The sequence below is a fragment of the Sus scrofa genome, chromosome 18 (assembly GCF_054392235.1).
Source record: "Sus scrofa isolate SSC_HxYL_T2T_F1_AM1 chromosome 18, Sscrofa_HxYL_maternal_Yorkshire_Landrace_v2.0, whole genome shotgun sequence".
Classification (NCBI taxonomy): domain Eukaryota; kingdom Metazoa; phylum Chordata; class Mammalia; order Artiodactyla; family Suidae; genus Sus; species Sus scrofa.
In genome coordinates this window covers 17,871,457-17,891,568 of record NC_139400.1, presented here as the reverse complement: position 1 = coordinate 17,891,568, position 20,112 = coordinate 17,871,457, and the positions used below count along the sequence as shown (strand labels likewise).

Sequence of the window (20,112 nt, the reverse complement as noted above, 5' to 3'; positions counted from 1 at the left end):
TGGAGTTCCTGCGATTGCACAGTGGATTAAGGATCTGCTATTATCTCTGCAGCATTGCAGTTTCAATCCCCAGCCTGTCACAGTGCCTTAAGGATCTGGCATTGTGGCAGCTGTGGCTCAGATTCGATCCCTGGCCCAGGAACTTCCATATGCTTTGGGTGTGGCCAAAAACAACAAAACAAAAAAAAGCCACAAAATAGGCAAAGCAGTCAAGTATGTAGCAGACAGAAAATAATGGCGAGAAAAGTGAGAAATATGAGTTATATATAATTGTCTCCATTTTTATTTAGTAATTCAAAGTAAAACTTTAAAAATAAATGCTTGGAGTTCCCGTTGTGGTGCAGCGGAAATGAATCGGACTAGGAACTATGAGGTTGAGGGTTTGATCCCTGGCCTCAATCAGTAGGTTAAGAACCCCAAATTGCCGTGAGCTGTGGTGTAGGTCACAGACATGGCTCAGATCCTGAGTTGCTGCGGCTGTGGTGTAGCGATTCGATCCTGGGAACCTCCATATGCCATGGGTTCGGCCCTAAAAAGGCAAAAAAAAAAAAAAAAAAAAAGCTCATGCCTTTAATTAAAAGATGTGTTCACTTAAGCATGTTTACCTTGCTAATAGAACTTTGGGGAAAGAGTTCAGTCAAACATAATGAGAAAGAAAGTGTTTCTACAGTTATTGAGGTGTCTTGTCTCAGAGTACTGTGGGGAGTAGTATTTGGTCCTTATTTTGTTGGCAAAGAGTGTTTTTAAATTAAAATCCTGGTAATTCCCTTTGTGGCTCAGCATTTAATGAACCTGACTAGGATCCATGAGGATGAGGGTTCGATCCTTGGCCTCACTTGGGTTAAAGTTCCAGCGTTGCGGTGAGCTGTGGTGTAAGTCCAAGACTAGGCTCAGATCCTGCATTGCTCTGGCTGTGGTGTAGGCTGGCAGCTGTAGCTCAGATTCCACTCATAACCTGCGAACTTCCATACGCTGCAGGTGAGGCCCTGTAAAAAGAAAAAAACAAAAACTAAAATCCTTGTCAGCAGATAAGTAGATTGAATCTGGTAGTACCTCTGTTCGAAACTAAATAAAAATCTATAAAGTTTCTAATAAGGTTGAAAATATTTTTGACCAAAAAGAAGAAAGACTATAGAAAAGATAGAAACCAAGAGTAATTCATGTAAAGACAATCTTTGTTTGGTGTCTTTGGGGTTTTTTGTTTTGTGGTGGTGTTTTAGTCTCTCAGTTAATTTAAGAGTACAACTGTACTCTTCCTCAGTATCCACAGGTGATTGGTTTCTAGTATCTCCCGCAAATACCAAAACCCACTGATACCCAAGCCCCTTATATAAAACGGTGTAGTATTTGCATATAACTACACATATCCTCCTGTATACTTTAAATCATTTCTAGATTACTTATCAAACCTAATACAGTGTAAATGGTTGTAAATACAGTGTAAATGCCATGTAAGTAGCTGGCAGTATGAGGCAAAATCAAGTTTTGCTTTTTGGAACTTACTGGACATTCAAATATGTATATCTATTTTGGTTCTCTGTAGATACCAATAACACGGTAACATCCTAAAGGTCTCCCTGGTCCCCTCCCTCCCCTGCCTTCTCCGCGAGCGGGCGGGGCGGCGCCTCTGTCTCGCTTTTCCTTATTCCCCGCCCCTTCTCCTTCCTTTTTTTTCACCTTTTCCTCCCTTCCCCCCTTTCACCATTTCCCCTCGGAGGTGCTTCCCCCGGGCAGGGGCAGAGCCGGTGTCACCCCCCGCTTCTCCCCGGCCCCACCGCGCTGTGGCGATAGGGAACCCCCCCCCGGACGAGCTGCGGGTGGAGGAGCTGGACCCGCGGCGCGCCGGCGGCTTCAGGTTCACGGCACGAACTCGCTGACCGACCCACGGCCGCAGCCGTGCATCCGGCTTGAGCGCCAGCGCCCGCACCCTCCGACCCAATTCCCCCCTCTTCTCCCTGCTCAGTCGGCTGGGTCCTCGTCCCGCGCACCCAGGAAAATGAGGTGGTATCGAGGGCCTCCCCCCTGCCCCGTCCCCCCATGACCCTGCGTCACACCGCTGTGAAGCCTACGTCCCCGCCCGGAGGGGCAGGGGGAAGGGGAGGGGGAAAAAGGAGGGGAGGGAGGGGAAAGGAGAGGGAGGGGAGGAGGTAGCTACATCAGGCTGCGCGCAGGCAGATTCAAAGGATATCACGAAGTTTCTGGGGCCTTTGGAAAAGCAGAGATTGTCTTTCCCGTTGGAAAAGTCAATCTCTAGGGAAGCCCAGATGTGTCAGGTGAATGTGCCAAAGATGTCTACAAATCAGAATGTTTTTCCATCCCAGAGAGATAAAGTGATTCAGTGGCTGGTCACACTCTAGTACCAATTCAACCTTTACGCAGAAGCATTTGCTCTGCCTAGCAGTCTTTTGGAGCTACTGTAAGGGCCCGCCCAAAATACTTGAGTTGTATCGCAATCGGCTTTTTTCCCCTTAGCTGCCAAGACTGTTGAGGCGGACAGTACTGAAGGTGTTGGTAAGAGAGTTTCTGTGGATGTTCTTCATCTGAAATTCTAAGGATGGAGAGAATTATTCTGGATAATTTAAATTGGGATCTTCGTACAGCCACGCCACTGGATTTTCTTCACATTTTCCATGCCATTGCAGTGTCAGCTAGGCTTCAGTTACTTTTGAGTTTACCCAGACTGAGCCTATCTCCATATTTGGGGGTCCTTACCAAGCAACTACTTCATTGTACGGCCCACAGCCACCTTCTGCAGTTCAAAGGATCCAACCCTTGCTCTGGCCAGGATTAGTGTGGAAATGGAGAAGCTCATTCAAGATTGGCTTCCTTTTACAGTTGAACTGCTTCAGAAAGCACAGACAGACAGCTCCCAGGCAATGCCCTGCTGGGAGCTTGTAGGCCATCACCTTTCTACTCTGCAGTCTACCCCGCCTCTGAATTCCATTTATGTCCACCGACCCCTCAAGCACACCCTGATGACCTGTGGCAAAGGAGTGTTCACATCCCTCCTCTGCCCTAGACCCAGAATCCTCCAAGGACAAGAGCAAACCAAAAGTGCCAGTCAGGAGTTCCCATCGTGGCTCAGTGGTTAACGAATCTGACTAGGAACCATGACGTTGCAGGTTTGATCCCTGGCCTTGCTCAGTGGGTTAAGGATCTGGCGTTGCCTTGAGCTGTGGTGTAGGTCGCAGACGCAGCTCAGATCCTGAGTTGCTGTGGCTGTGGTGTAGGCTGGCAGCTGCAGCTCCGATTAGACCCCTAGGCTGGGACCACGGGAGTTGCCCCCCAAAAAAAAAAAAAAAAAAAAACCTCAAAATTTATCAGAGGCCTAAAGGTAAGAGTTAAACTATAGATCTCTTAGAAACATAATAGTAAATATTCTTTTAAAATATGACAGCAAAAGCGTAAGAAACTACAGAGAAAGTATTACAATTCAATAATAAAAAGACAATCCAATTTAAAAATGAGTAAAGCATTTGATTGGATCTTTGAAGAAGAAAAATAACCAATAAACATGAGAAGAGGCTCAACATCATTAGCCTTTAGGAAACTGCAAATTAAAACAGCATTGACATACTAACTCACACCCACCAGGATGGCTGTAATGAGAAAAACAAAACAGAAAATAACAAGTGAGAAAATGGAACTCTCACACACTGTTAATGGGAATATAGCCTTGGAGTTCCCGTCGTGGCTCAGTGGTTAATGAATCTGACTAGGAACCATGAGGTTTTGGGTTCGATCCCTGGCCTCACTCAATGGGTTAAGGATCCGGTGTTGCAGCAAGCTGCAGGGTAGGTCACAGATGAGGCTCGGATCCCAAGTTGCTGTGGCTGTGGCGTGGGCCGGCAGATGCAGCTCCAATTAGACCCCTAGTCTGGGAACCTCCATATGCCACGGGAGAGGCCCTAGAAAAAGGCAAAAAGACCAAAAAAAAAAAAGACAAAAATAAAAAAATAAAAGAAGTTTCTTTAAAAAAAAAGAATGAAATATAGTATATTCATGCTGTGAAATAATAAGAAATGTATATATATTGGTCTTTATCCCTGTTTTTTTGTCTTTTTAAAAATTTTATTATTTTTTTATATTTCACTGTTCGTTTATTGATAGACATTTGTTTCTAATTTCTTTTTTTTAATTTTATAATTTTTATTTCTTCCATTATAGCTGGTTACAGTGTTCTGTCAGTTTTCCACTGTACAGCAAGGTGACCGAGTCACATACGTGTATACATTCTTTTTTCTCACATTATCATGCTCCATCATGTGACCAGATATAGTTCCCAGGGCTATACAGCAGGATTTCATTGCTTATCCATTCCAAAGGCAATAGTTTGCATCTGTGAACCCCAACTTCCCAGTTCATCCCACTCCCTCTCCCTCCCTCTTGGCAACCATAAATCTCTTCTCCATGTCTGATTTTCTTTTCTGTGGAATATATTTCTTTTCTGTGCTATATATTAGACTCCAGATATAAGTGATATCATATGGTATTTGCCTTCTCTTTCTGACTTACTTCACTTAGTATGAGAGTCTCTAATTCCATCTGTGTTACTGCAAATGGCATTATTTTGTTCTTTTTTATAGCTGATTAGTATTCCATTGTGTATATATACCACATCTTTTTTTTAAAAGGTAGTGGTTTTAATTGAATTAATGGGATGAAAAGATAGTGAAGCCCTGTTTGCTACTTACATGAAAGTCGAGTAATCACTTTAAAAAGTAATCACTCCTTGCTGTACAGTGGGAAAATAAAAAATAAAATAAAATAAAAAGTAATCACTGCATAAAATACAAAGGGTGGGGTTATGCTGTGTATTAAAGTTTTTCTCCATAATGCTTTTCTTGACTGTTCAAGAATATACCATATCTTCTTAATCCCATCATCTGTCAGTGGACATTTAGGTTGTTTCCATGTCTTGGCTTCTGTGAATAGTGCTGCAATGAACATGCAGGTGCATGTGTCTTTCAAGGAAAGTTTTGTCTGGATATATGCCTAAGAGTGGGATTGCTGGGTCATATGGTGGTTCTATGTATTGATTTCTAAGGTTCCTCCATACTGTTTTCCATAGTGGTTGTACCAAATTACATTCCCACCAACAGTGCAGGAGGGTCCCCTTTTCTCCACACCCTCTCCAGCATTTGTTATTTGTGAACTTATTAATGATGGCCATTCTGGTTGGTGTGAGGTAGTACCTCATGGTAGTTTTGGTTGTTGTTTTTTTTTTTTTTTTTTTTTTTTGTCTTTTTAGGGCACCACCTGCAGCACATGGAAGTTCTCAGGCTGGGGGGTCAAATCTGAGCTGCAGCTGCCAGCCTACACCACAGCCACAGCAACATGGGATCCAAGCCACATCTGCAACCTACACCACAGCCCACGGAAACACCATATCCTTAACCCACCGAGTGAGGCCAGGGGTTAAACCAGCATCCTCATGGATGCTAGTTGGGTTTGTTAACCACTGAGCCATGACGGGAACTCCCTATCCCTGTTTCTGACACAGGTTCCTGCAACCCTTGTGAATAGGAGTGCTACGAGAATCTTTTGTTCTGGCTTTTTTTTTTTTTTTTTTTTTTTTTTGGTGCTTTTGCTTCTGCTTTTTTTAGGGCTGCACCTGCAGCATCTGGGAGTTCCCTGGCTAGGGGTCAAATCAGAGCTACAGCTGCCAGCCTACATCACAGCCATAGCAATGCCAGATCTGAGCTGCCTCTGTGACCTACACCAGAGCTCATGGTAACATCAGATCCTTAACCCACTGAGCAAGGCCAGGGGTGAAATCTGTATCCTCATGGGTACTAGTCAGGCTTATTACTGCTAAGAAACAATGGGAACTTCCCTGGCTTTAGTTTTTGACTCCAGTTCCTGGCACAGAGATTCTAAAACTCTTGTAATTTTCGAGCACTAGGAACATCTTTTGTTCTAATATTTGGTCTTTGACCCCAGTTCTTGACAAAGAGCTTCTGAATATTTTGGAATTTCCTGGATGATAGGAGTGTCTTTTGTTCTACTGAGGTGACTATGGTTGAGCCCCTAGGTGACTCCTGGATAGGGGCTGTCACCAGAAAGACCAAGTCATGATTCGAAGCTTGGAATTTTCAGCCCCACTCCCTCATTCTAAGAGAGGAGAGAGGGGCTGAAAATGGAGTTAATAATTGACCATGCCTATGTGATGAAGCCTCCATTAAATTCCCAGTAGTAAAGTTTCCAGATTGGTGAATACATCCATGTACTGGGAAGGTGACAGATCCCAATTCCACAGGGACAGAAGCTCCTGTGTTTGAGAGCCTCCCAAACTTTGCCCTATTCATTTCTTCATATGGCTGTTCGTCTATATCCTTTACATTATCCTGTATTATACAATAAACAGGTAAATGTAAGTAAGTATTTACCTGAGTCCTGTGAGCTGTTCTAGCAAATAATTGAATCCAAGAGGGAGGAGATCATAGGAACCTCTGAATGTAGCCAGGTCAGGTGGGAGTTGTGGGTAACCTGGAGACCTACCAGCAATTGGCGGCATCTGAAGTGGGGACAGTCTCATGGCAATGAGCCCTTAGCCTGTGGGCTCTGTTGCTGTCTCTAAGTGGATAGTATCAGAATTGAGTTAAATTATAGGACACCCAGCTGGTGTTACAGAGAACTGCTTGTTGTGGGGGGAAAAAACCCCTGCACATATGGTATCAAAACTGTCGTGAGCATGGTAGTAGTGTGAGCATAACAGAGGGACACCCAGGAGGAGGACTGGGCTTTTCCTAATCACATGGATTGACTGATTAAATATATCTGTAGATTCAGTGCAGTCTCAATCATACTCTTACTAGGCTTTTTGTTTTGTTTTGTTTTGTTTTTTCCTTTTCCAAAATTTCGTCTTTTTGTTGTTGTTGTTGTTGTTGCTATTTCTTGGGCCGCTCCCTCGGCATATGGAGGTTCCCAGGCTAGGGGTCGAATCGGAGCTGTAGCCACCTGCCTGTGCCAGAGCCACAGCAACGAGGGATCCGAGCTGCGTCTGCAACCTACACCACAGCTCACGGCAACACCAGATCATCAACCCACTGAGCAAGGGCAGGGACTGAACCCGCAACCTCATGGTTCCTAGTTGGATTCGTTAACCACTGCGCCACGATGGGAACTCCCGGCTTTTTGTTTTAATTGAAAGGCTAAAATTTGTATAGGAGGAGAAAGGACCTAGAATATTCAGAGCAATCTTGCAAACGAAGAACACAATTGGAGGACTAACATTACTTGATTTCAATATTTACTATAAATCTGAAATAATCAAGGCAGCATAGTACTGCTTATAGCATAGAGATCAACTAACTGAACTGAAGGAAAAAAATCCCAGATACAGACACACATTTATATAATCATTTGATTTATGTCAAAGCAATCCAATGGAAAAAGGAAAATATTTTCAAGAAAGTATGTTAGAACAATGTCAATATAGGAAAAAAAAAACCTTAACAACCATATTACTTCAATATATGAAAATTCTGAACTGATCATAAACCTAAACATAAAAGCTACAACTGTAAAGCATCTAAAAGAAGAGATAAGAGAGTATCTCTATAACTTGTAGTTAAACAATGTTTTTAGAACACAGACTTGTCTAGCCATAAAAGAATAGATTGGAGGAGTTCCTGTCATAGCTCAGCAGAAACAAATCTGATTAGCATCCATGAGAATGAAGGTTCAATCCCTGGCCTTGCTCAGTGGGTTAAGGATCTGGCATTCCTATGAGCTGTGGGGTAGGTTGCAGATTCGGCTCAGATCCCGAGTTGCTGTAGCTGTGGTGTAGGTCAGCAGCTGTAGCTCCAGTTCAACCTGCTAAGCTGGGAACTTCCATGTGCCGCAGGTGCGGTCCTAAAAAAACAAACAAACCCCAAAACCCAAAAACTATTTAAAAAATTGTGAAATGCTACCAACACAGAGAAAATAGAAAAATAAAATCACAAGGATATGTATACACAAGCTTCATCAAATATCACCATTTTACATTTTGCTTCAAATTTACATTAAAAAATAAATAAAAGCATGGATGGGAGTTCTGCTGGATGGAACCTGACTAGCATCCATGAGGACGCAGGTTCAATCCCTGGCCTCCCTCAGTGGGTTAAGGATCCGGCGTTGCCCTGAGCTGTGGTATAGGTCACATATACTGCTTGGATCCCTAGTTGCTGTGGCTGTGATGTAGGCCAGCAGCTACAGCTCCAATTAGACCCCTAGCCTGAGAACCTCCATATGTTGTGGGTGGGGCCGTAAAAAGACAAAAGACAAAAAGAAAAGAAAAGAAAGCATGGATGAACCCCCCCTAGGATGTTACTCTTTCTCATTCTTCAAAAGTAACTACTATCCTGAATTCACGTTTATTATTGTAATGCATTTTTTACTTGTATTTCATGTATATAAATATTCATACAGGATTGTTTTACATTAAAAAATCATATAAATTATAGTATGCTATACTTACCACCTTGTAACTTGCCTTTTAGGTCAACATTTTCTTTTCAAGATTTATGCATTTTGATTTATGAAGCTCTAGTACATCCATTTTAATTGTCATATGGATATAACAACATCTGTCTATTTATCCTTTTGTTGATAGGCATCTCCCCCTGCCTTTTTTCCTTCTATAACAAACAACTCTGCAATGAACATGCTTCTTTACATCTCCTTGTGCAAGTTCTTGGACTCCACGGACCATACCCTAAATATCAAGGTAAGTTTAGGGTGCATATCTAGAATTGGAATCACGCCCATCTTCAACCATACTGGCATCTTCCAAACTGCTCTCCAAAGTGGTTGCGCCAGTGTTCCCTTTATCAGCAATGTATGAAAAAATCCATATTTTTCCACTTCCTTGCCAACACTTTGTATGACATTACAAGTTCTGCCTATCCGATGAGCATAAAAGAGTATTTCACCATTTTCATTTACATTCCCCTGATTATTAGTGTTAAATACACAGATTTACTGGTTTAAACATGTATATTGATCATTGTTGTTGTATTTTACACATGACAAGTTCAAGGGAGGTGTCCTGGGGTGTCGAAGCTGCTTAATAATTCCATTTACGACTCAGGTTTATCTTGCATTTTCTTTCTTTCTTCCTTTTTGTTTTGGGGGGGGGGCATTCCCACAGCATATGGAGATTCCCAGGCTAGGGGTCAAATCAGAGCTACAGCTGCTGGCCTATGCCACAGCCACAGCAATGCAACACACAGCTTATGGCAACGCCAGATCCTTAACCCACTGAGCGAGGTCAGGGGTCGAACCCAAAACCTCATGGTTCCTAGTCGGATTTGTTTCCATTGCGCCACGATGGGAACTCCTTTCTTTCTTTTTTTCCTTGGGTTTTCTTCCTTTCTTCCCCACCGTCGCTAGCATGTTGGCTTTTATCCTTGTCGCCCGTGGCTGGGAGTGGTGTTCCACCTCCAGCTGTAACTCTGGGCTCTAGAGAGAAAGAAAGAGGAACGGGGAAGCATGTGTCAAGAAAACAAAAACCTTTCTAAAGTCCCCAGTGAATTTCTACTTATATTTCAGTCAAATCTTAATTACCGGGTGTAAGGGTTCAGATTATGGCTACCTAAACTATGGCAGTTTGGCATATTGATTATTTTGAATTAAAGGTACTTGAGAAAGAGCTAGTACAAAAAGGACACTCTGACCCTCCTTTGTCCCCCTGAAATCAGGAGAAAAACCTCCCCTGTGAAAGGTACATTCCCTGTACCAGGAGGGTAGAGGCTTCCTTATCACCAGAGATAGGGAATTGAGGGCCAAGAAGGCTGGATAAACAAACACTGTTACTTCTTCACCATTTGACCATTTGCCCAAACCCCTTTGTCTTGTCCAGTTTTTCTCAAATGTATTGTTTCTTTGTCTAAAAGATGTAAAGTCTTCCTCCTCTGGGCACTTCTTTGAGTCTCATACCTTTATGGGACTCCCAACCTACACATGTACGTAAATTTGTGTTTCTCCCGTTACTCTGTCTCTTTATTGCAAGGAGCCTCAGCCAAGAATCTAGAAGGGTAGAGGAAAAATTATTTTTTCTCCCCTTAAATGGCCACCCTTATCATCAAGGGATGTCAGGGAAGACCAGAGCCTCTGTGGTACATCAGGCAAGAGATAAGGGGTTAGAGGTTGCGACAGGGTCAGACCACCTCTGATTGCTGCCTCATGTCTTTCTGTACACACCCTTCTTCCCTTTCAGTGGAGTGCATCTGCCTCCCTCTAAGGGAGACAACCACAGACTGTATCCAGCTTGACATCCCAGGTCTCTGAAGGACTACCATTCTCTCCGTCAGGTATGAATGTAGCTTCTGGTTGCCCTGCAATCCAAAAGCTTAAAAACAAATTAATTACTAGTGTCCAGGATACCTAATATACAATGATGGGAAGGTAAGATAACTGCATTAAAAACTTCCACTCAGGAGTTCCTGTCGTGGCTCAGTGGTTAACGAATCCAGCTAGGAACCATGAGGTTGTGGTTTCAATCCCTGGCCTTGCTCAGTGGGTTAAGGATCTGGCGTTGTCGTGGGCTGTGGTGTAGGTTGCAGATGTGGCTCGGATCCCACATTGCTGTGGCTCTGGTGTAGGCTGGCAGCTACAGCACTGACTGGACCCCTAGCCTGGGAACCTCCATATGCCAAGGGAGCGGCCCGAGAAAAGGCAAAAAGACAAAAAAATAAATAAATTAAAAAAAAAAAAACAAAAAACTTCCACCCAGAGAAAGGGGGAAATGGAAGATTACAGTAGTTACCAACCTTCAGAAATTATCAAATCCTGGTAATGACTGAATCTGACTGGATAGGAACAGTGTGGACCCCCCCGCTCCTGATAGAAAAGTATGTCCTTGAAGGGACATTCTGGCAGCCTCCAGGCTTCTCCCTGGAGTAACCTGTGCCTCCACCGTTTGAAATATTGCTCTTCTCTTCCTCATGGTACGATGGGGGAGGGGAGCAGAAATTGCTTTCTTTATTTATTTAAAAATTTTGTTGGCGTATAGCTGACTTACAGTTTTGTATTAGTTTCAGGTGTATAGCAAAGTGAATCAGTTATAATGCACATATATCCATTATTTTTTCCCATATAGGCTACTACAGAAATTGAGTTGGTTTCCCTGTGATACAAAGTAGATTCTTGTTAGTTACCTATTTTTTTTTTAATTAATTAATTAATTTATTTATTTATTGTCTTTTGTTGTTGTTGTTGCTATCTCTTGGGCCACTTCCGCGGCATATGGAGGTTCCCAGGCTAGGGGTTGAATCGGAGCTGTAGCCACCGGCCTACACCAGAGCCACAGCAACGCGGGATCCGAGCCGCGTCTGCAACCTACACCACAGCTCCTGGCAACGCCGGATCGTTAACCCACTGAGCAAGGTCAGGGACCGAACCCGCGACCTCATGGTTCCTAGTCGGATTCGTTAACCACTGCGCCACGACAGGAACTCCTAGTTACCTATTTTATGTACACTAGTGTGTATATGTTATTACCAGCCTCCTAATTTGTCCCTCCTCCCCCAGTCCCCCCATAGGAACTGTTAAGTTTGAAATTTGTTTCTGTTTTATAAATTATTTTCTATCATTTTATTAGATTTCACATATAAGTGATATCATTATTTCTTTTCCTCTGTCTTCTTACTTCACTTAGCATGATAATCTTTAGGTCCATCCACGTTGCTGCAAATGGCATTTTTTTTTCTTTTTATGGCTGAGTAATGTTCCATTGTGTCCACGTACCACACTTTCTTTTTAAAAAATGTTTATTATAGTTGATTTACAATGTTCTGTCAATTTTTGCTGTACAGCAAAGTGACCCAGTTATGCATGTATATACATTCTGTCACATTATTCTCCATCATGTTCCATCAGAAGTGATTAGATATAGTTGCTTGTGCTCTACAGCAGAAACTCATTGCTTATCCATTCCAAATGCAATTGTTTGCATCTACTAACTCCAATCTCCCAGTCCATCCCACTCCCTCCCTGAGTTTTTTTTTCTGTAGATAGGTTCATTTGTGCCATATATTAGATTCCAGATATGTGACATCATACAGTATTCGCCTGTCTCTTTCTGACTTATTTCACTTATATGAGAGTCTCTAGTTCCATCCATGCTGCTGCAAATGGCATTATTTTATTCTTTTTTATGGCTGGGTAGTAGTCTGTAGTGTATATGTACCACATCTTCTTTTTTTTTTTTGGCACTTTTCAGCGCCACACTCCCAGGCTAGGGGTCTAATCAGAGCTGTAGCTGCCAGCCTACACCACAGCCACAACAACAACAACAGATCCGAGCTGCATCTGCAACCTACACCGAAGCTCATGGCAATGCCAGATCCTAACCCACTGATTGAGGCCAGGGATCGAACCCGAAACCTCATGGTTCCTAGTTGGGTTTGTTTCTGCTGCACCACAACGGGAACTCCTGTACCACATATTCTTAATCCATTTGGGTCTTCTGCCTGTTTTTCATTTTTTTTTTGCTGTTGAGTTGTATGAGTTGTTTGTATATCTTGGAGAGCCCTTGTTGGTTGCATCCTTTGAAACTATTTTCTACCATTCTGCAGATTGTCTTTTTTTTTTTTTTTAATGGTTTCCTTTGCTATGCAAAAGCTTTTTGATTAAGTCCCATTGGTTTATTTTTGTTTTCATTTCTATTGCTTTAGGAAACTGACCTAAGAAAATATGTGTGTGGTTGATGTCAGAGAATGTTTTGCCCATGTTCTCTTCTAGGAGGTGTTTGATTGTTTGTTTGTTTTTTCTTTTTGCCAAACCCCCAGCATATGGAGGTTCCCAGGCTAGGGGTTCGAATCAGAGCTATAGCTGCTGGTCTACAGCACAGCCACAGCAATGTGGGATCTGAACCGTGTCTTCGACCTACACTGCAGCTCTCAGCAACACTGGATCCTTAACCCACTGAGCGAGGCCAGGGGTCAAACCCGCTTCCTCATAAATCTTAGTTGGGTTTGTTAACCACTGAGACATGAAGGGAACTCCCTCTTCTAGGAGTTTTATGGTATCTTGTCTTATATTTAAATATTTAATCCATTTTGAGTTTATTTTTGTGCATTGTGTGAGGGCGTATTCTAGTTTCATTGATTGACATGCAGCTGTCCAGTTGCCCAGCACCACTTGCTGAAGACACTGTCTTTTTCCGATTCTATATTACTGCCTCTTTTATCAAGGATTAATTGACCATAGGTGTCAAAGTTCTGAGCTCCCAGTCTTCTGTCCTGCTAGGGCTGCTGCTTCGTAGCCCCACTTGCTTGGACCTCAGGGTGAAGTACTAAAGCAGTTGACTTCGTTAGTCTCACAAGGATTGCAACTCCAGGACTACAGGCTTCTGCAGAGAGAGCCCCTCTTAGGCCCGCAGTTTGTCTCATTCCCTTTCCTCTCTGCATTCCGGCTAACCTGAGTCTCAGTTAGGTCCTCCTTCGGGGACCTTTTTTGAGGGTGGCAGGACATACAGCTTCCCAACACACTGGAGCCTCTGTAATGGCCCCAAGGCCTTCCTTGCTCTCACTCCCCTCCCTCACCACACATTATTTTTCACTGTCCTCCTTTTTTTTGGTCTCCTTACTCTCCCATGAACACTCCAAAGGGTATTCCTCCTATTCCTACCCCTTGGACAGTGTCATCCAGAGAGCCTCAGGGCTCTCTCTCACTTCTTTCATGCCCCTGCTTACCTTTCACATAAGCACAGGACCCTTTCTGAATGCCTCATATAAAAGCAACGCTCATCCTGGGAACTCCCTGTTTCCTTCTCTTTGCTAACTTTTTCCCCATAGCACTTTGTAGACCATATATTATATGACAATGACAGATGACATTCCGTTCAGAGATTTCATTAGCACATATCACATTTCACCACCTTTTCAGCCTGAAATGATTGATTCCTTGGTACGCTGTGAACTTTCCTCTTAGCCAATTCCGCAATTTAGTGTTCTTACTCTTATGGCTTCTAATTTCTAGTGAGTGTCATAATCAATCAGGAGTACTTTCACCTGCAAGTAACCAAAAACTTCAATGTGGCTGTTAAATAGATGGAGGATTACTTGTTTCAAACTACAAAAAAACTGAAAGATAAACATATTTTATATCTGATACAATGAATTCTCTGGGTCCAGACTTCTCCATCGTCTTCCACTTTTCTTGGTGTTTTGGCTTGTGTTCCCCGTGCTGGTTTCCTATTAGACACAGTGTAGCTGTGGCATTGCCATGTTTTGGACTATGTTATAAGCAAGAGGAAAGAACAAAGAGCATTAGCTGTATCAATAATGAAAATCTTGGGAGTTCCAGTCATGGCTCAGCAGAAACCAATCTGAATAGTATCCATGAGGATGCAGGTTTGATTGCTGGCCTCACTCAGTGGTCGGGGATCCTGTGTTGCCTTGAGCTGTGGTGTAGGTCAAAGATCTGGCTTGTGTCCCACATTGCTGTGGCGTAGGCTGGCAGATATAGCTCTGATTCAACCCCTAGCCTGGAAACTTCCATATGCCACAGGTACAGCCCTAAAACGTGAAAGAAAAACAAAAAACAAAAAACTTTTCCAGAAATCCCTAGCACTTTCATTTTTGTCTCCATGGCCAGAATTATGTCAAATAGCCTCTTCAATATGCAGAGAAATCTGAGAAAGTTTTTTTAGCTGGAAAAACTACTATCTGGAATGAAATCTGGAGTCTGTTAATAAGGGAGAAGAGGAGATGGGTATTAGGTAAACAAAAAAGTCTGTCAGGCATCACTCTCAGACTTCAGACAATATCACAAAGCTACAGTTATCAAAACTGTGTGGTATTGGTGCAAAAACAGACATATGGATCAATGGAACAGATATATTCTTTTCCTGTAGCTCCATGTGACCCATCTTTATTATTTCTGCCCTGCTTAGCTCTGCTGTCACCTTCCTAGGCTCCCTAGTTGGGAAGGTTGCTCTGCCTCTTGGCTCCATTGCAGTAACACCCTGCAGAGATCTCTGCCGTCAGGTTTAGTGAATACGTGGCAGTTGGCCAATTGCCTATGTCTCCTCCAAAGATTTAATCATGTCTTCCTAGCGTATTAGAAGTTTCCAGTAATATTCACTGAATTTATAGATGAGGTACTGAGACTACCAGAGTATTTTCTCAGGCTTATGTGTAGAAAAGCCAGGAGTAGAACCTGGGCATTTGACCTCCAACCCCAAGGTTTTTTTTGTTGTTGTTCTTTTGTTGTTTTGGGCTGTGCCTGCAGCATGTGAAAGTTCCTGGGCGAGGGATCGAACCTGCAAACGGCAGCGACCAGAGCTGCTGCAGTGACAATGCCGGATCCTTAACCTGCTGAATGACCAGGGATCTCCCCAGGTTCATTCAGCATATCATGCTCAAGGTTTCTGTCTATCCCCAATTAAAGTCCCTACTGTCAGGCATTTGTGTGATTTTGTTTGAAGCTGGTGTGTAACTTCCTGTGACCAGTACACTGAACAAGCAAATCCTAAGGGAATGTAAGCAGAGACATTTTTTGCCTCCCACTGTTCCTCTCTTCCAGCTAAGACCATCTGTAGGTGGAGAGCCTTCTTCACTTTATGCTTCCACCCCTTCCCTCCATCTAGCTCATCATGGTACTCTGATGTTGAAGGGGTGAAAAAAGAAGAAAAACGGAGCTGGAAAGCAGGGCTAGAAGGAAGGTGCTTGCCTCAGGTGCAAAATTCAGAGGGCATAAGAAATCAAGATAAAGAATAATGCAATGTTTTTAAAAAAATCAAATGTAAAAAAAAAAAAAAAAACCCAGGATGAACAACACACCAACAATGTAAATATAAACAGACTGCCATTTTTTTGTTTGTTTTATGACCTTGAGATATTGTGCAATGGGAGCAGTATTTCTAATCATCAGCCTGTAGTTCAAGGGCCACCAGGTCGTCGTGTCCTGTGATGAGTACATTTGTGAGGGTTTATAACGGTAGGAGAACAGATTGGGCAGCCTAGGACTTCATATGTAATCTTGTGGTTTTGATTGCAGGACCTTGATTAACATTTGCACTTGGTGCAACGTGTGGGAGGATAATTTGATCCGGGTGTATAGGGGTGCAGGTTTTTCCTGGGGCCGCAGATTCCAAAATTGCTTGGCATAGCACTGCGGGAAAGTTCCGGCTTAACTGGTAGACTTGGAAGATGGCTTTACAGCTCTGGGTCTGGCAGACGTTTCTGGCCGATGTTTTCCATCATGGGACTCTTCTTGAATTCTTTGGAGGCAGCTCCTGGGGACACTGGACTGCCTTTCCTCTGACGTGGGAGACGTGTTTTCCACAGGTTGGCCAGTTCTCTCCCTGGTTTTCCAGACGTTTGCTCCATGTAGACTCTTTTTTTGTTTTGTATTTTTTGTTTTGTTTTGTTTTGTTTTTTGTTTTTTAGGGCCACACCCGTGGCATATGGAGGTTCCCAGGCTAGGGGTCGAATCAGAACTGTAGCTGCCAGCCTACACCACAGCCACAGCAACATGGGATCCAAGCTGTGTCTGCAACCTACATCACAGCTCGAAGCAATGCCGGATCCTTAACCCACTGAGCGAGGCCAGGGTTTGAACCTTGGTCCTCATGGGTGCTAGTCAGGTTCATTTCCACTGAGCCATGATGGGAACTCCACATGTAGACTCTTGCCTTCCGCTGTTCGTCTGTCCTCCACGTGGTCCTCTGGGGCTGGATCCCAGGTGGCTCCAGGTGGGTTCTCTACTGGGAAGACTCCTGTGAATTCAGAATACTCAAGCAGCATCTCTGCCACTCTCTGGGAGCACAGCCACCCAGGGCAGCCACTCCCCTGCACTCCCACTATCCCTGACTGCTTCTGAATCCAATGCCAGCCTTTCTCTGGCTTGGGGCTTTTCCAGGATGGGAGTCAGACACCCAGTCACTGTGTGTCTTCTTCCCTCACCTGATAGAAAGGGGGAAGCACTGCCCACAACTCCCCTGAGGTAGGAAAGAGAATCACAGCACAATTTTCTGCAAGTAAAATTTGCCCCAAATTCCTCTTCTTTTTCAGCAGTTTGTTCCCATATACTTTTAGTATGGGTAAAGGGTTTTTAAGAGCCATACTACTTATTTTTCAGATGTCTACTGAAAAATTCCTTTAGGGTGGTCTATCTTGAAAACCTCTTAGTATCAGGTATTATGCTCGTGGGGTCTAAGCTGAAAAGCCCATTTTAACATCCTGCTAATCTTATATTGAAGAGGTACTTTTTCCTAAAGCTCTGGACTTAATGAGAAAAAATAAATAATGAATCAAGATTCCTTAGCTCTGGAGTTCCCATTGTGGTTCAGTGGAAACAAATCTGACTGGTATCCTTGAGAACACAGGTTTGATTCCTGGCCTCACTCAGTGGGTAAAGGATCTGGCATTGCCGTGAGAGAAGGTGTAGGACACAGATGCAGCTCAGATCCTACATTGCTGTGGCTGTGGCATAGACTGGTGGCTGCAGCTCGGATTCAACCCCTAGCCTGGGAACTTTCATGTGCCGCAGGTGTGGCCCTAAAAAGACAAAAAAAAAAAAAAAAAAAGAAAATCCTCAGCTCAGGAGTTTCCTGGTGGCTCAGTGGGTTAAGGATCTGTCATTATTACTGCTGTGGCTTGGATCACTGCTGTGGCTTGGATTCAATTCCTGGCCCAGGGAACTTCGGCATGCCTGGACTCAGCCACAAAGAAAAAAAATTCCTCAGCTCTAAAAGTCAGGACACTACATTTAATTAATTAATTAGTTAATTCATTCATTTATCTTTTTTGGCTATCCTGTGGCATATGGAGTTCCTGGGCCAGGAATCAGATGCAAATGCTACATTTTAATGAAAACATAATTTTTTTGTCTTTTTTTTTTTTTTAGGGCCACACCCACAGCATAAGGAGGTTCCCAGGCTAGGGGTCTAATCAGAGCTATAGCTGCCAGCCTACCCACAGCCACAGCAACTCCACATCTGAGCCTTGTCTTTGACCTACACCACAGCTCATGGCAACGCCGGATCCTTAACCCCCTGAGCGAGGCCGGGGATTGAACCCGAAACTTCATGGTTCCTAGTAGGATTCATTTCTGCTGTGCCACGACAGGAACTCTGAAACATAATATTTCAACTGGAACCTGTGGGTCCTTGTGAATGGTTTGACAGTGGAGTCAGTACCTAGAACATCACCTGAGTTAGTAGTCTTACCTGAGTGATGGCCAAGTCCACGCGTTTCAGATAGGACAGGATTTTATCAAACTTAGTTTCTTTAGTATGTTCTACTAAGAATGGCTAAAGCTCACAGGTAAAGATCCTAAAGGTAGAAGCAGCTGCAGTCTCATTATTAGATCAGATGTTACGTGAAAGCCTTGTAAAACTTTGAAAAGCTGTGTAGGGGTTGGTGGTTATTATTAGTTTTCTCTGGAAGCCTAATTCTCCATATGCAATGTCAAAGTATAGGTCTACCAAACTTCTGAGTGAGTAATTCACAGATCCAAAATTAGCAGAATTCAATTAAATGGGGTTTGGCTCCGACTGTCTTTGTTCTACTATAGGAATAGAATGTCAGTCTTCTGAGGTGTTGCTGTGGTAGATTAGTAACGAGCCTCAGGCCAGTTTGTCTTTGCTATCGCTGTTAACACTCTTTATAAAATTTAGCTTATCTAAGAAAGCCCTAATCCTAGTAGGTGTTTCTCCTTGAGTTTATTTTAAACTGAACTAGGACAATGCTGCAGGGTAGGGAAGTATTTATGTTATGTCAGACTGATCTGCCATTCATCCATCATGTTAAGTATCATTTCGTTAGAGATGTTTTTGGAGTATCGAGTTTTCTCAAGAATTGCAAGGGCAGAGACCTTGTGTGTGTCTTGCCTGCTGCTGCGTCTTCAGGACCTCACACAGTGCTCCGTAAATGCTCCAATCGTCATCCTCTTAATGCATGGATTCATTTATTCAATACGATGTGGCAGGCCTAGTATTGGGTACTGGGACATGAAGAGGAAAGATGAGGTCCCTTTCTGGAGCAGCTTATGGACAATTGCCATGCAGTAGGAAAAACACTTTAATAGAATGCGAGGGTGGAAGCACAGAGGAAGGTTATGTAACACTGTTTGGGTGAGGGCTGCGGGAAAGGGGTAGGGGAGGGCCTCAGAGAAATCTGTGCTGCCTGAATTGTTTAAGGACAAGTAAGACTTAGCCTGATCAGAGCTGTAAAGGAGAAGAAATTGCATGTTTAAGAGAAGAGAGGCCAGGGGTGGAGTTCCTGCCGCGGCGCAGTGGAAACGAAACCAACTAGGAACCATGGGGTCTCGGGTTCAATCCCTGGTCTCGCTCAGTGGGGTAAGAATCTGGGGTTGCTGTGGCTCTGGCGTGGGCCGGCTGCTGGAGCTCTGATTCAACCCCTAGCCTGGGAACCTCCTTATGCTGCGGGTGTAGCCCTAAAAAGACAAAAAAAAAAAAAAAAAAAATAAGAGGAGAGAGGCTAAAGAGTGTGTGTATCAGCACTGCCCCAAGGCAGTCTAAGAGGTGCCCTGGTGTGTGTGTGTGTGTGTGTGTGTGTGTGTGTGTGTATGTATCTGTGTGTGATTTTGATGAAAAGGCCAACTGGTGCTCATGGGTTCCTCTGAAGACTCATGACCCTATTTCCAAACAAGGCATTGGGCTGAAACAGACTTTTCCCATCTGCCCGCTCTTTGCCTGCACCCACTGCCATCCTTCTCCCCCAAATCATTTGATTCTCCTTGATGCCTAGCTACCTGGCCAGGGCCCCTTTTCTTTCCTGCCCCTACCTGAGTGTATCCTCTTCATTTGCATGGCCAGCGGTCCTTGGGCGTGGGGGCCATCTGTGAGTCGGCCCCAAAGTGTAGTCCCGGAACAGTGAGACTCCTTCATACCACAAGGCGATTATTTCCCCCTTAAAGAGTTTCTTGGTTCATTGTCTTAATCTTCCATTTTTCTTTGCATTCAAAGACACAATCTTAATATTCATATCTTAGTTTTTTTTTCCTTGGGGGAAAAAAAAAGCAACCAAGGATACCATACTGCTAAGGCAGTGGAACAATAACAATAGAATACAAGCTCAGAGAACCAGGTTCCAAAAAAACCATGACCACGAATTGGCTGTGTAACCTTGGAAAAGTGGTCTTTTGGAGTTTAAA

The 20,112-nt window shown here is 43.5% G+C and overlaps 1 pseudogene; it reads left to right on the top strand.

The window, feature by feature from the left end:
* Positions 1-234: 234 nt before the first annotated feature.
* On the top strand, positions 235-3,105 carry LOC102165090 (cyclin-I pseudogene; annotated as a pseudogene).
* The last annotated feature ends 17,007 nt before the right edge of the window (positions 3,106-20,112 follow it).